Source organism: Hemitrygon akajei, chromosome 8, assembly GCF_048418815.1.
Source record: "Hemitrygon akajei chromosome 8, sHemAka1.3, whole genome shotgun sequence".
In the NCBI taxonomy this organism is placed as follows: Eukaryota; Metazoa; Chordata; class Chondrichthyes; order Myliobatiformes; family Dasyatidae; genus Hemitrygon; species Hemitrygon akajei.
The window spans coordinates 145,633,273-145,646,811 of record NC_133131.1 but is presented as its reverse complement, the minus strand read 5'-3'; the positions used below and the strand labels follow the sequence as shown (position 1 = coordinate 145,646,811).

General features: G+C 44.0%; 1 long non-coding RNA gene across 1 annotated transcript; it reads left to right on the top strand.

Annotated features, from left to right (window-relative positions):
* Nucleotides 1-3,889: 3,889 nt before the first annotated feature.
* Nucleotides 3,890-11,188, top strand: LOC140731474 (uncharacterized). The gene is made up of 3 exons (XR_012099848.1): nt 3,890-3,944; nt 5,842-5,933; nt 10,945-11,188. It is a non-coding gene; the product is annotated as an uncharacterized lncRNA (long non-coding RNA).
* The last annotated feature ends 2,351 nt before the right edge of the window (nt 11,189-13,539 follow it).

The window sequence follows — 13,539 nt, the reverse complement described above, 5'->3', positions numbered from 1 at the left end:
ATTTGTAAATGAGACTGAAAGGATCAGTGCATAGAGAGTAAACAAAAATGTTTCAAATAATTGAGGAAAATTAGTTTATTGTCAGAAGAAATAAAAAACACAAAATGCTGGCAGAACTCAGCAGGCCAGACAGCATCTATGGGAGGAGGTAGTGACGATGTTTCGGGCCGAAACCCTTCATCAGGAGAAATGCTTTACTGAGTGCTTTACCCAGGTCTATAAGGAGATTGTACTTCATCCCATGACTGTGTGTGTTTCCTGAGATACTCCAGTTTTCTCCTACGTTCCAAAAGCATACGGGTTAGTAGGTTAATTGGGCACAAGCGTGTAATTGGGCATCACGGATTCATTGGACCAGAAGGGCCTGTTAATGTGCTGTATCTCTAAATTAAAAAATTAATTAAAATGAAAAAGTAAAATGCTTGAGGAACTCATTAGGTTAGGCAGCATCTATGGAAAGATCCTGGATGCTGGAAATTAAGATTGACGATCTCGGGGCAAGGCTGCTGTATCAAAGGCAGATGAGGCAGATCTCGATTGCTGTTACAACGAAACTTGGTTAATGGCAAACACTCTGGATGCAGTGATACAACTGAACGGTTTTACGATTTTCGGAATGGATCAAACTGCAAATTGTGGCAAAGAAAAATGTGCCTTTTAGTCAGTTCTCATCAGTCCACAGATATTGGGGTTATGTGGATTTCTTGTTCCCCTGATTTATAACACCTAATGATTAAATGTAGACCATTCTATTTACCTCAAGTGTTCATCTGTGACCCTGCCCACAGTTTACATACCACCAACAGGGCAATTATAAGCAAGCACTCGTGAAACTGCACAATACTGTCTGCAAGCAAAAACCAGTCCATCCCAACAAAATTCAAAATATAGTTGGCAACTTTAAGCAAGCCTATTTGAAAAGAACTGCCTAATTATCAGCAGCATGTAGCCTACTACAACAGAGGTCCCAACACCCTAGACCACCACTTCACTACAATAAAGAATGCCTACTGTTCATTTCTAAGACATTTTGATAAGTCGGATCATTTGGCTGTACTCCTACTACCGGCATACAGACAGAGAGTAAGAAGCAAGGCTCCGGGGCTCAACAACTGAGAGGTGGTCATGGGAGGCAGAGGAACAGTTACTGGATTGTCTCGAGTCAATGGACTGGGCCATGTTCACAATCTCATCTGAGGACCTGAATAACTACATTAGGGTTGTAACAGAATTTATTAAAATACCGGTGGATAAGTGTGTTCCCACAAAATCATTCAGGGTTTACCCTACTCAGACACCCTGGATGAACAAGGAAATCTGGAATTTGTTGAGAGCCAGATCAGAGGAATTCAAGTTTGGAGATCAAGATTGCTACTGAAGGTGCAAGTATGATCTCCAGAAAAGTCATCTCATGGACGAAGTCGAGATTCACTGGAATCAACAAGGATTGCTCAGTGGCTGTGGCAGGGTTTGACTGCCATAACCTCCTACAAAGTTAAATCTTGCGACATAGGGAACAGCAGAGCTTCACCTCCAGATGAGCTCAATGCCTTCTACGCTCGCTTTGGTCACCAGAACAGGGAGGAACCGTTCTGCACACCCATGTCTCCTGATGATCCTTTGGTCTCAGTATCTGAAGATGGCTTGTGGGTTATCTTCAAGACAGTGATTATAAGGAAAGCACCCGGTCCGGGTGGAGTAGCTGGCTGAGTACTAAAGATCTGTGCTGACCAACTGGCTGGTGTATTCACAGATGTCTTTAGCCTCTCGGTCCAGCAGTGTGTGGTACCCACCTGCATTAAGCAGGTTTCAGTTCTACCCCTGCCCAAGAAGAGCATGGTAACCTGCTTCGATGACTATGACCCAGTTGCACTTACATTCACAGTGATGAAGTGTTTTCAGAGGCTGATGTTGAACATATCAGCTCCTGCCTGAATGGTGACTTGGATCCACTCCAATTCGCCCACTGAAGAAACAGGTCTACAGCAGATGCCATGTCATTGGCTCTTCGCACAACTCTGGAACATCCAGACAGCAAAGATGATTACCTCAGGGTGCTCCTTACTGATCGGGGCTTGGCATTTAATACCATCATCCCATAAAAACTAATAAGTAAAATCCAAGACTGGGGCCTCAATACCCCCTTGTGCAATTGGATCCTGGATTTCCTAACTTGTAGACCCCAGTCAGTTCAGACTGGCAAAAACATCTCCTCCACAATCTCCATCAGCACAGGGGCACCACAGGGATGTTTACGTAATCCCTGCTCTACTCGCTTTACGCCCATGACTGTATGACTAAGTGCAGCTCCAGCACCATATACAACTTTCCTGAAGACGCCACTGTTGTGGGCCATATCGAAGGTGGTGATGAATCAGCATACAGGAGGGAGATTGAAAATTTGGCTGAGTGGCGTAATAATAACAACCTCTCACTCAATATCAATAAGACCAAGCATATTGTTGTTTATTTCAGGAGAGGGAAACCAGAGGTCCATGAGCCAGAAGCCATAGGAGGATCAGGGGAGGAAGAGGGGGTCAGTAACTTTAAAATGCTGGGTGCCACTACCTCAGAAGACCTGTCCTAGACCCATCATATAAATATAATCATGAAGAAAGCACAACAGCGCCTCTTCTTCCTTAAGAGTCTGCAGAGATTCAGCATGTCATCAAAAACGCTGGCAAACTTCTATAGATGTGTGGTGGAAAGTGTGCTGACTGGCTACATTATGGCCTAGTATGGGAACACCAATGCCTTTGAGGGGAAAATCCTACAAAAGCTAATGGATTTGGCCCAGTACATCACAGGTAAAACCATCCAAACCAATGAGCACATCTACATGAAATGTTGCCATAGGAAAATAGCATCCATCTTTAAAGATCTTCACCAGCCAGGTCATGCTCTTGCTGCTGTCATCTGGTAGAAGGTACAGGTATCCTCAACAGTTTCAAGAACAGTTACGACCCCTCAACCATCAGGCTCTTGAACAAAAGGAGGGGTAATTACACTCATTCTACTTCAAGTGTTCCTAAAACCTGTGGTCCCACTTTAAAGACTCTTTATCTTATTACTTCATACTCGTTATCTCTTGCTATTTATTGTATTTGCATTTGCACAGCTTGTTGTTCATTGATCCTGTTCCAGTTACTGTTCTATAGGTTTGCTAAGTATGCCTGCTAAAAAAGAACCTTAGGGTTGTATGTGGTGACATGTATGTACACTGATAATAAATTTTACTTCGAGCTTTGAACTTTGAATAAACAGTCGATGGTTTAGACCAAGACCCTTCATCAGGCATAGAGGACTAAATGGTGAGAATCGGATATAAAAAGGAATGCAGACTTGGCATCGTCACAAAATGGTAGGGCTAAAAGATTTTCTTCATTTTATGTTATTTAAATCTATGAGTTTACCTCCATGTCAGCAGAGGTTCTCATTAATTTTAATACACACTAACTGTTTGAGAAGGGACAGGCTGCGGGATTACTATTTGAAGGTAACAAAAGAGTCAAGCCAAATTCTAAATTCAACAGGAAGAGTTAAACTAAAATGGAATTTTTTTCTGAAACTTCTCCTTGCCTATTTAGATAGATGTTCTCTTTGATCCAGGCGAAAAATAGATCACACTTAACACAGGAGAGGTAATTGTCAATTGTAAGGTAGCCAGTTGCGATACACCGAGACTATTTGTTTTGATCTGCTGTCGCTCAGTGATGTCTTCCGCACTTTTAAACTCTCATGCTATTGCAATACTGCCCGGCAGTGTGTTTGGTGATGGCAGGAGTAGATTGTGCTTGTGAGAATGAATGCTTCCGATAGTCAGGCAGCATGCAAAGTTATTGTGGAGATTGTTTTGACGATATGCTTCCTTTTTCTTTCAGAGTGCAATCAATAGTTCATCTAGCATGATAAGCCCATGCATTTGACAGGAGACAAGGCGCCAGGTATATACCACAGAACACTGATGTTATTGACTGATGTCGTGAGGTGAAACCTTGCTCTCAATTCATGCAATTGTATAAAATAGAAACGGGCCCTTCAGCCTATCAAGTCAGTTCTAACCATTGAGCAGCTATTTTTCAGTAGGTTGCAATTTTTGCCTTAATCCTCCCCTAACCCAATGTTTTCTTCCTACATTCCCATTAACTCCTCTCAGATTCTACCATCCCCTGCACACTAGAAGCAATCTATAGCAGCCAGTTACCACAGCAACTTACACAGTTTTTGGGATATGGGAAACGGAGCATCCAGAGAGAAGGTACACAAGGAGAAAGTTCAAACTCCATACAACCAGCGCCACAAATGAGGAGGGAGCCCGAGGTGCTGGAGCTGTGAGATGCAGCTCTACCAGCTGTACCACTTTACTACTCCCTTGCAAACCAGGGAGGTTTGCAGTGACTTTCCAATTCATACCACAAGTCCCCTGGTTGATTATGGACTCAGCACAAAAGAGAGAAGGACCGTCACTTGTGGATTATTTACAGTATAATGACATCAAGGTATTCAAGTGTTAAATGCTTAGTTTAAAAGAAAACTTCATGCCTAATTGGTCTGTGCTGTTGATTATGTGTCAGTAAATCACTGTTGCAATGTAAGGAAGCTGCCATTTTGACTCTGAAAATGTGGTTCTGGCCTGAATTTAAGAACATCGGAGAGTGAGTGCCAAAATGAAGAGCCTGTTGGTGGTGTGTCTGCTCTGATGGTTAATCAGTGAATTTGTTTGTTCTAAGTTGTCCCACCAAAGATGTTGTACAACACGCCAGCACTGACATTGTACAAAGTGCAACTTGTATCTTCTCAGCTCTCCAATGTGACTTCAGAATGGAGCTGGAGGGGCCAGGGATATATTACAATGGCGCATATCCAAGTCTGACTGTTCACAACAATCTGGTAGTTGAACAGTACTGGTAGAGTCAAATGGAGCATTTCCTATTGTCTCAGGATAATACTTTTAGTTAGCTTTTTCAATGATGGTCAGTCCATTAACTGTTTGGATAGGGAGAAATCAACAGGAGGAGCCAAAACTTAAGTCCGGACTTGGGAAGGAGAATTTCCATTTAAATATCACAGTGCAGGAAAAGTGGAATGTGCCCCTATCAGCTGTTGCTATCAGCTGTCATGCACCTTCACTCCTCTGGCACTGTGATATTTAAAGTACTCTCTGTCCCAATCCTTCGCTTTGATTAAGAGCCCTCGCTGCTATTTTAGCTTGTGATACTGGAGTCATTTTTCGTCATCTCAGGGAATGAAGATGACTGATGCAGGCTTACGGGTCTGCTGGGTTGCTATGGTGCCTCTGCAGTCTGCTGATTGGCTTCCGAGTTCAGTCACAGGTCTTCACAGATCAGTTCAGGCACACAGATCTCGGACTCTGTAGTACACAGTTGTCCTCAAATGATGCTCCTTTAGCGGGCAGTACATCATTCCTAACCCTAACCCTAACCCTAACCCTACCCTAACCCTAATTAGGTGTCATTAGCTTAATTAGTTTGGCACAACATCGTGAGCCAAAGAGCCTGTTCCTATTCCATGTTCAATGTTCTCTCAGCTTACGCTGAGGAATATTTAAAATGCTCCCAACTTTAGTGCCTTAATCTCCTGTTCAGTACTCTTCCCCCTCACCTCACATCAGGCAGATAATCAGTCAGTCTTCTCCTGCTCATCTTTGATTACCCAAACTCAATTCAGAATCAGGTTTATTATCACTGACACATGTCGTGGTTTGTTGTTTTGTGGCAATTCTAGAGATAAAAATATTACAAAGGTGGAATAGTGAGGTAGTGCTAATGGGTTCATGGATAATTCAGAAATCTGAATCTAATATCTGAATTTTTTTTTCAGTTCAGAGCAAGAAGGCTGCGAGTGAACTGCTGGTTATTCGGAGCGAAGGGAGTTTTTTACTACTCGGGTTAAAGAGAGGCGAGACCGCGCAGGTGCGTGACGTCAGCCTGTAGCGTGCGAAAGGTTTAAAAAGAAGACCGCCCTAACCAGTGGGCAGCGTCAGAGCAGGCAGCAGAGTGATAGGGCTTCGGCTCAGCAGGCTTAGGCGGTAACGGGACGAGGCGAGGTAGGAAGTATGTGTGTGAGTCCAGTTTTCTGTGCTCGGTGTCAGATGTGGGGGGTCCTGGAGTCTCCCAGCCTCCCAAATGGCCATATCTGCACCAGGTGCGTGGAGCTGCAGCTCCGGAGGGACCGAGTTAGGGAACCGGAGATGCAGCTCGATGACCATCGCCTGGTCAGGGAGAGTGAGGAGGTGATAGAGAGGAGTTATAGGCAGGTGGTCACACTGGGGCCTGGGGAGACAGACAAGTGGGTCGCAGTCAAGAGGAGGAAGGGGAAGAGTCAGGTACTAGAGAGTACCCCACTGGCTGTACCCCTTGACAATAAGTACTCCTGTTTGAGTGCTGTTGGGGGGGACAGCCTACCTGGGGAAAGCAACAGTGGCCGTGCCTCTGGCGCAGAGTCTGGCCCTGTGGCTCAGAAAGGTAGGGAAAGGAAGAGAAAGGCAGTAGTGATAGGGGACTCTATAGTTAGGGGGTCAGACAGGCGATTCTGTGGATGCAGGAAAGAAACTCGGATGGTAGTCTGCCTCCCAGGTGCCAGGGTCCGGGATGTTTCAGATCGTGTCCAAGATATCCTGCGTTGGGAGGGAGAACAGCCAGAGGTCGTGGTACATATTGGTACCAATGTCATAGGTAGAAAAAGGGAAGAGGTCCTGAAAAAAGACTACAGGGAGTTAAGAAGGAAGTTGAGAAGAAGGACTGCAAATGTAGTAATCTCGGGATTACTGCCTGTGCCACGCAACAGTGAGAGTAGGAATAGAATGAGGTGGAGGATAAATGCGTGGCTGAGGAATTGGAGCAGGGGGCAGGGATTCAGATTTCTGGATCATTGGGACCTCTTTTGGGCAGGAATGACCTGTACAAAAAGGACGGGCTGCACTTGAATCCCAGGGGGACAAGTATCCTGGCAGGGAGGTTTGCTAAGGCTACTTGGAAGAGTTTAAGCTAGAATTGTTGGGGGGTGGGAACTGAACTGAAGAGATGGAGTGGGGGAGGTTGGCTCACAAATAGAGAAAGCTTGTAGACAGTGCGAGAGGGAGGAAAGGCAGGTGATAGAGAACGGATGTGTTCAGACTGGAGGCTTGAGATGTATCTATGTTAATGCAAGTAGTGTTGTGAACTAAGAGCTTAGAGCATGGATCAATACTTGGAGATATGATGTGGTGGCCATTACAGAGACTTGGATGGCTCAGGGACAGGATTGGTTACTTCAAGTGCTGGGATTTAGATGTTTCAGAAAAGACGGAGGGAGGGAAAAGAGGCAGGGACGTTGCACTGTTGATCAGAGATAGTGTCACGACTGCAGAAAAGGTGGACGCCATGGAGGGATTGTCTACGGAGTCTCTGTGGGTGGAGATCAGGAACAGGAAGGGGTCAATAAACTTACTGGGTGTATTTTATAGGCTGCCCAATAGTAACAGGGATATCGAGGAGCAGACAGGGAAACAGATCTTGGAAAGGTGTAATAATAACATAGTTGTCATGATGGGAGATTTTGATTTCCCAACTATCAATTGGCATCTCCCTAGAGCGAGGGGTTCAGATGGGGTGAAGTTTGTTAGGTGTGTTCAGGATGGTTTCTTGACACAATATGTAGATAAGCCTACAAGAGGAGAGGCTGTACTTGATTTGGTATTGGGAAATGAACCTGGTCAGGTGTCAGATCTCTCAGTGGGAGAGCATCTTGGAGATAGTGATCATAATTCTAAGTCCTTTACAACAGCATTGGAGAGCGATAGGAACAGACAAGTTAGAAAAGTGTTTAATTGGAGTAAGGGGAATTATGAGGCTACCAGGCAGGAAATTGGAGGCTTAAATTGGAAAGAGATGTTCTCAAGGAAAGGTATGGAAGAAATGAGGCAAATGTTCAGGGGATATTTGTGTGGAGTTCTGTATAGGTACGTTCCAATGAGACAGGGAAGTTATGGTAGGGCACAGGAACCGTGGTGTACAAAGGCTGTAATAAATCTAGTCAAGAGACTATTAGACAAGAATATGGAGGAATTTAAGGTGGAGGGTTGTATGGGAGGCAGGGTTTAAGGGTTGGCACAACATTTTGGGCCGAAGGGCCTGTACTGTGCTGTATTGTTCTATGTTCTATGTTCTAAGAAGAAAATAAAAGCTTACAAAAGGTTCAGAGAGCTAGGTAATGTTAGAGATCTAGAAGATTATAAGGCAACTAGGAAGGAGCTTAAGGAAATTAGGAGAGCCAGAAGGGGCCATGAGAAGGCCTTGGCAGGCAGAATTAAGGAAAACCCCAAGGCATTCTCCAAGTATGTGAAGAGCAAGAGGATAAGACGTGAAAGAATAGGACCTATCAAGTGTGACAATGGGAAAGTGTGTATGGAACCGGAAGAAATAGCAGAGGTATTTAATGAGTACTTCTGTATTCACTATGGAAAAGGAACTTTGATTGTAGTGATGACTTGAAGCAGACTGAAAAGCTTGAGCATGTAGATATTAAGAAAGAGGATGTGCTGGAGCTTTTGGAAAGCATCAAGTTGGATAAGTCACCGGCACCTGATGAAATGTACCCCAGGCTACTGTAGGAGGTGAGGGAGGAGATTGATGAGCCTCTGGTGATGATCTTTGCATCATCATGGGGACAGGAGAGATTCTGGAGGATTGGAGGTTTGCGGATGTTGTTCCTTTATTCAAGAAAGGGAGTAGAGATAGCTCAAGAAATTATAGACCATTGTGTCTTACTTCAGTGGTTGGTAAACTGATGGAGAAGATCCTGAGAGGCAGGATTTATGAACATTTGGAGAGGTATAATATGATTAGGAGTAGTCAGCATGGCTTTGTTAAGGGCAGGTCGTACCTTACGAGCCTGATTGAATTTCTTGAGGATGTGACTAAACACATTGATGAAGGAAGAGTAGTAGATGTAGTGTATATGGACTTCAACAAGGCATTTTATAAGGTACCCAATGCAAGGCTTATTGAGAAAGTAAGGAGGCACTGGATCCAAGGGGACATTGCTTTGTGGATCCAGAACTGGCTTTCCCACAGAAGGCAAAGAGTGGTTGTAGATGGGTCATATTCTGCATGGAGGCTGGTGACCAGTGGTGTGCCTCGGGGATCTGTTCTGGGACCCTTACTCCTTGTGATTTTTATAAGTGACCTGGATGAGGAAATGGAGGGATGGGTTAGGTTAGTAAATTTGCTAATGACACAAAGGTAGGAGGTGTTGTAAATAGTGCAGAGGGCTGTCAGAGGTTACAGCGGGACATTGATAGGATGCAAAACAGGGCTGAGAAGTGACAGATGGAATTCAACCCAGATAAGTGTGAAGTGCTTTATTTTGGTAGGTCAAATATGATGGCAGAGTGTAGTATTAATGGTAAGACTCTTTACGGTGTGACCTGATAGAGGTGTATAAGATGATGACAGGCATTGATCGTGTGGATAGTCAGAGGCTTTTTCCCCAGGGCTGAAATGGTTGCCACAAGAAGACACAGGTTTAAGGTGCTGGGGAGTAGGTACAGAGGAGATGTCAGGGGTAAATTTTTTACTCAGAGTGGTGAGTGCGTGGAATGGGCTGCCGGCAACGGTGGTGGAGGCAGATACAATAGGGTCTTTTAAGAGGCTTTTAGATAGGTACATGGCGCTTAGTAAAATAGAGGGCTATAGGTAAGCCTAGTAATTTCTAAAGTGGGGACATGTTCGGCACAACTTTGTGGGCCGAAGTGCCTGTAGGTTTTCTATGCTTCTATGTTTCTACGATGGTGGAGAGGAAATGGCTATTCTTTAAACATTGAAGGTAGGTCTTCAGATGCCTCTACCTCCTCTCTGATGGTAGTAATGAGAAGGGTGCATGTCCTAGATGGGTACAGTCCTTAACAACTTTCATGAGAATATCTTGACCATAAGACATAGGAGCAGAATTAGGCCTTTCAGCCCATCGAGTCTACTCCACCATTCCATCATGGCTAATCCCAGATCCCACTCAACCCCATACACCTGCCTTCTTGCCATACCCTTTGATGCCCTGATTGATCAGAAAACCATCAAATTCTGCCTTAAATATACCCACGGACTTGGCCTCCACCTCAGTCAGTGGCAGAGCATTCCACAGATTTACTACTCTCTGGCTATAAATATTTCATCTTACCTCTGTTCTAAAAGATCGCCCCTCAACTCTGAGGCTGTGCCCTCTAGTTCTGGACACCCCCACCATAAGAAATATCCTCTCCACATCCACCCTATCTACTTCTTTCAACATTCGGTAAGTTTCAATGAGATCCCCACACATTCTTCTAAATTCCAGAGAGCATAGGCACAAAGCTTCCAAATGCTCCTCATCTTGCCTTTGGCAAGAAATACGAGATGGCAAATGACCATTCCCTGCCTGTGCTGACCAAGAATGGGGTAAAGCAAGAAATGATGAAACGAATACAATTGTGAATATTTCACAGGGTGTTGGCAAAGCATTACTCACATAACAGTGATGAAATCTCAGCCTTATGGTCTGGGTTTTGGCAACATCTTACTTAGATGCATCATTTCCTCTGTTATGACTTATTTATCTCACAGATTAACATTTTGAAGATCTTCGCTGTGCTAAATAATGTACCCTCTTGTTCAGTTCAATAGATCATGTTACGAGTATTTCTTTAAGTTCTCCTGTTATTTGGGAATGGATTTATTTTGTCTTGTATTAACACAACTATTCTTTGAGTTAAACAATCGTTAATCACAACTCAGGTGGAGTGGAATCCATGTATTGATGCCTCCATAATTCGTCACAGCTCCACTTTCTAAAGGTTAATGCACTTCAATCATTCCCTATTGATTTTTTAAACCACTAAACATTGCTACATCTAAGTGTACATTCTTCTTAAAATCCACATGTTTTTTCTTACCTATTTTTCAATAAAAGGGATCATTTCTGTTGTGGACACCATGTGCAAATAGTGATGTCTTGCCACAGGAAGGAACCATCCAGCCCTTTATTTCTCTGTTGGCTCTGAGAATAATGTCGATGTGAGCCGAATTGTGAGGAACAGTGGAACCATCATCACATTGACTCAGCACGGATCGGTTGAATGATGATCAGCAGTGGGAACTCTGGTTGTGTTTTTTAAAAAAATCATTCACTATCAAGAACAATTCTAAAGCAGCCATTACTGTGATCACCCATTTATTCACATTCGAGGGACAGCCCTGCTCTGCTTGATTCGAGGCTACCACTGAATCATCGTAACAGCAGCAACAGACGTATGGACAGCTATTAATTGGTTCTTATGGGAACTTTTTCCAATAAGAAATTCTGAAATTGCCTAACTTTACTAAATTACGGTCTGTCGGCAGAAGCACACGTCTTCGCACAGGGCTGAGCAGCCTTGGTGGTTGGTCACTTAGCTACTTAACGGAGTTTCTGTGTGGCAAACAACTTCCCACTCTCTGGCTCGTTCCTTCAACAGTTGTTGAGAAATTCCAGGACAGAATCTATATTCCAAAGTTTATGAACAGATGTTATCAAACTTCCTGGCAAAATAGAACTTGCCAGCAGTAGAGTATCAGATACACTGAAACTGCAAGAGTTTTTCTCCCCCCAGAATACTCCACTTGATCTCAGTAAACTAATACATGAATAGAGCCTTTTTAGAGCAACGGTATGATGTAGCTACTCTTCACTTTTAGATCGATTCAATGTTCTATTTGAAAAGGAAATAGGCAGAAATTTTAAATTAGAACAATGCCGTTGATCACTGTAGCGTGAGTCAACCCTAATCTAGTTGATATATACCAGGAGTTACATCATAAATACTTTCAAAAAATACAAACCTTTCAATGGGAAGAGTTATTGTGTATCCACATCAATTGTATTTCGTCACATTACCGGAACAGGCGACCACAGTTGACTAGAAAGCTAAAAGGCCTAGCTCAAAATCTGGGCTGTTAGTTTGCAAGTGTTAGTCAATTCAGATTGAAACATAGAAACATAGAAAACATACAGCACAATACAGGCCCTTCAGCCCACAAAGCTGTGCCAAACATGTCCCTCCCTTAGAACTACCTGGGCTTTATCCATAGCCCTCTATTTTCCTAAGCTCCATGTAGCCTTCCAGGAGTCTCGTAAAAGACTCTATCGTTTCCGCCTCCACCACCGCCGCCAGCAGCCCATTCCACACTCTCACCACTCTCTGCATAAAAAACTTACCACTGACATCTCCTCTGTACCTACTTCCAAGCACCTTAAAACTATGCCCTCTCATGCTAGCTATTTCACCCCAGGGAAAAGCCTCTGACTATCCACACAATCAATGCCTCTCTTGTACACCTCTATCAGGTCACCTCTCATTCTCCGTCACTGCAAGGAGAAAAAGCCGAGTTCACTCAACCTATTCTCATAAGACGTGCTCCCTAATCCAGGCAACATCCTTTTAAATCTCTTCCGCACCATTTCTATGATTTCCACGTCCTTCCTGTAGTGAGGCGACCAGAATTGACCAAGTGGGGTCTGACCAGGGTCCTATATAACTGCAACATTACCTCTTGGCTCTTAAACTCAATCCCACGACTGATGAAGGCCAATGTACCATATGCCTTCTTAACCACAGAGTCAATCTGCACAACTGCTTTGAGTGTCCTATGAACTCAGACCCCAAGATCCGTCTGATCCTCCACACTGCCAAGAGTCTTACCAATAATGCTATAATCTGTCATCATATTTGACCTACAAAAATGAACCACCTCACACTTATCTGGGTTGAACTCCATCTGCCACTTCTCAGCCCAGTTTTGCATCCTATCAATGACCCGTTGTAACCTCGAACAGCCCTCCACACCCTATCCACAACACCCCCAACCTTTGTGTCATCAGCAAACCTACTAATCCATCCCTCCACTTCCTCATCCAGGTCATTTATAAAAATCACTAAGAGTAGGGGTCCCAGAACAGATCCCTGAGGCACACCACTGGTCACCGACCTCCATGCAGAATATGACCCATCTACAACCACCCTTTGCCTTCTGAGGGCAAGCCAGTTCTGGATCCACAAAACAATGTCCCCTTGGATCCCATGTCTCTTTACTTTCTGAATAAGCCTTGCATGGGGTACCTTAACAAATGTCTTACTAAAATCCATATACACTACATCTACTGCTCTACCTTCATCAATGTGTTTAGTCACATCCTCAAGAAATTCAATCAGGCTCATAAGGCATGACCTGCCCTTGACAAAGCCATGCTGGCTATTCCTAATCATATTATGCCTCTCTAAATGTTCATAAATCCTGCCTCTCAGGATCTTCTCCATCAATGAACCAACCACTGAAGTAAGACTCACTGGCCTATAATTTCCTGGGCTTTTCCTACTCCCTTTCATGAATAAGGGAACAACATCCACAACCCTACAATTCTTCGGAACCTCTCCCATCCTCATTGATGATGCAAAGATCATTGCCAGAGGCTCAGCAATCTCCTCCCTCACTTCCCACAGTAGCCTGGGGTACATCCCGTCCGGTCCCA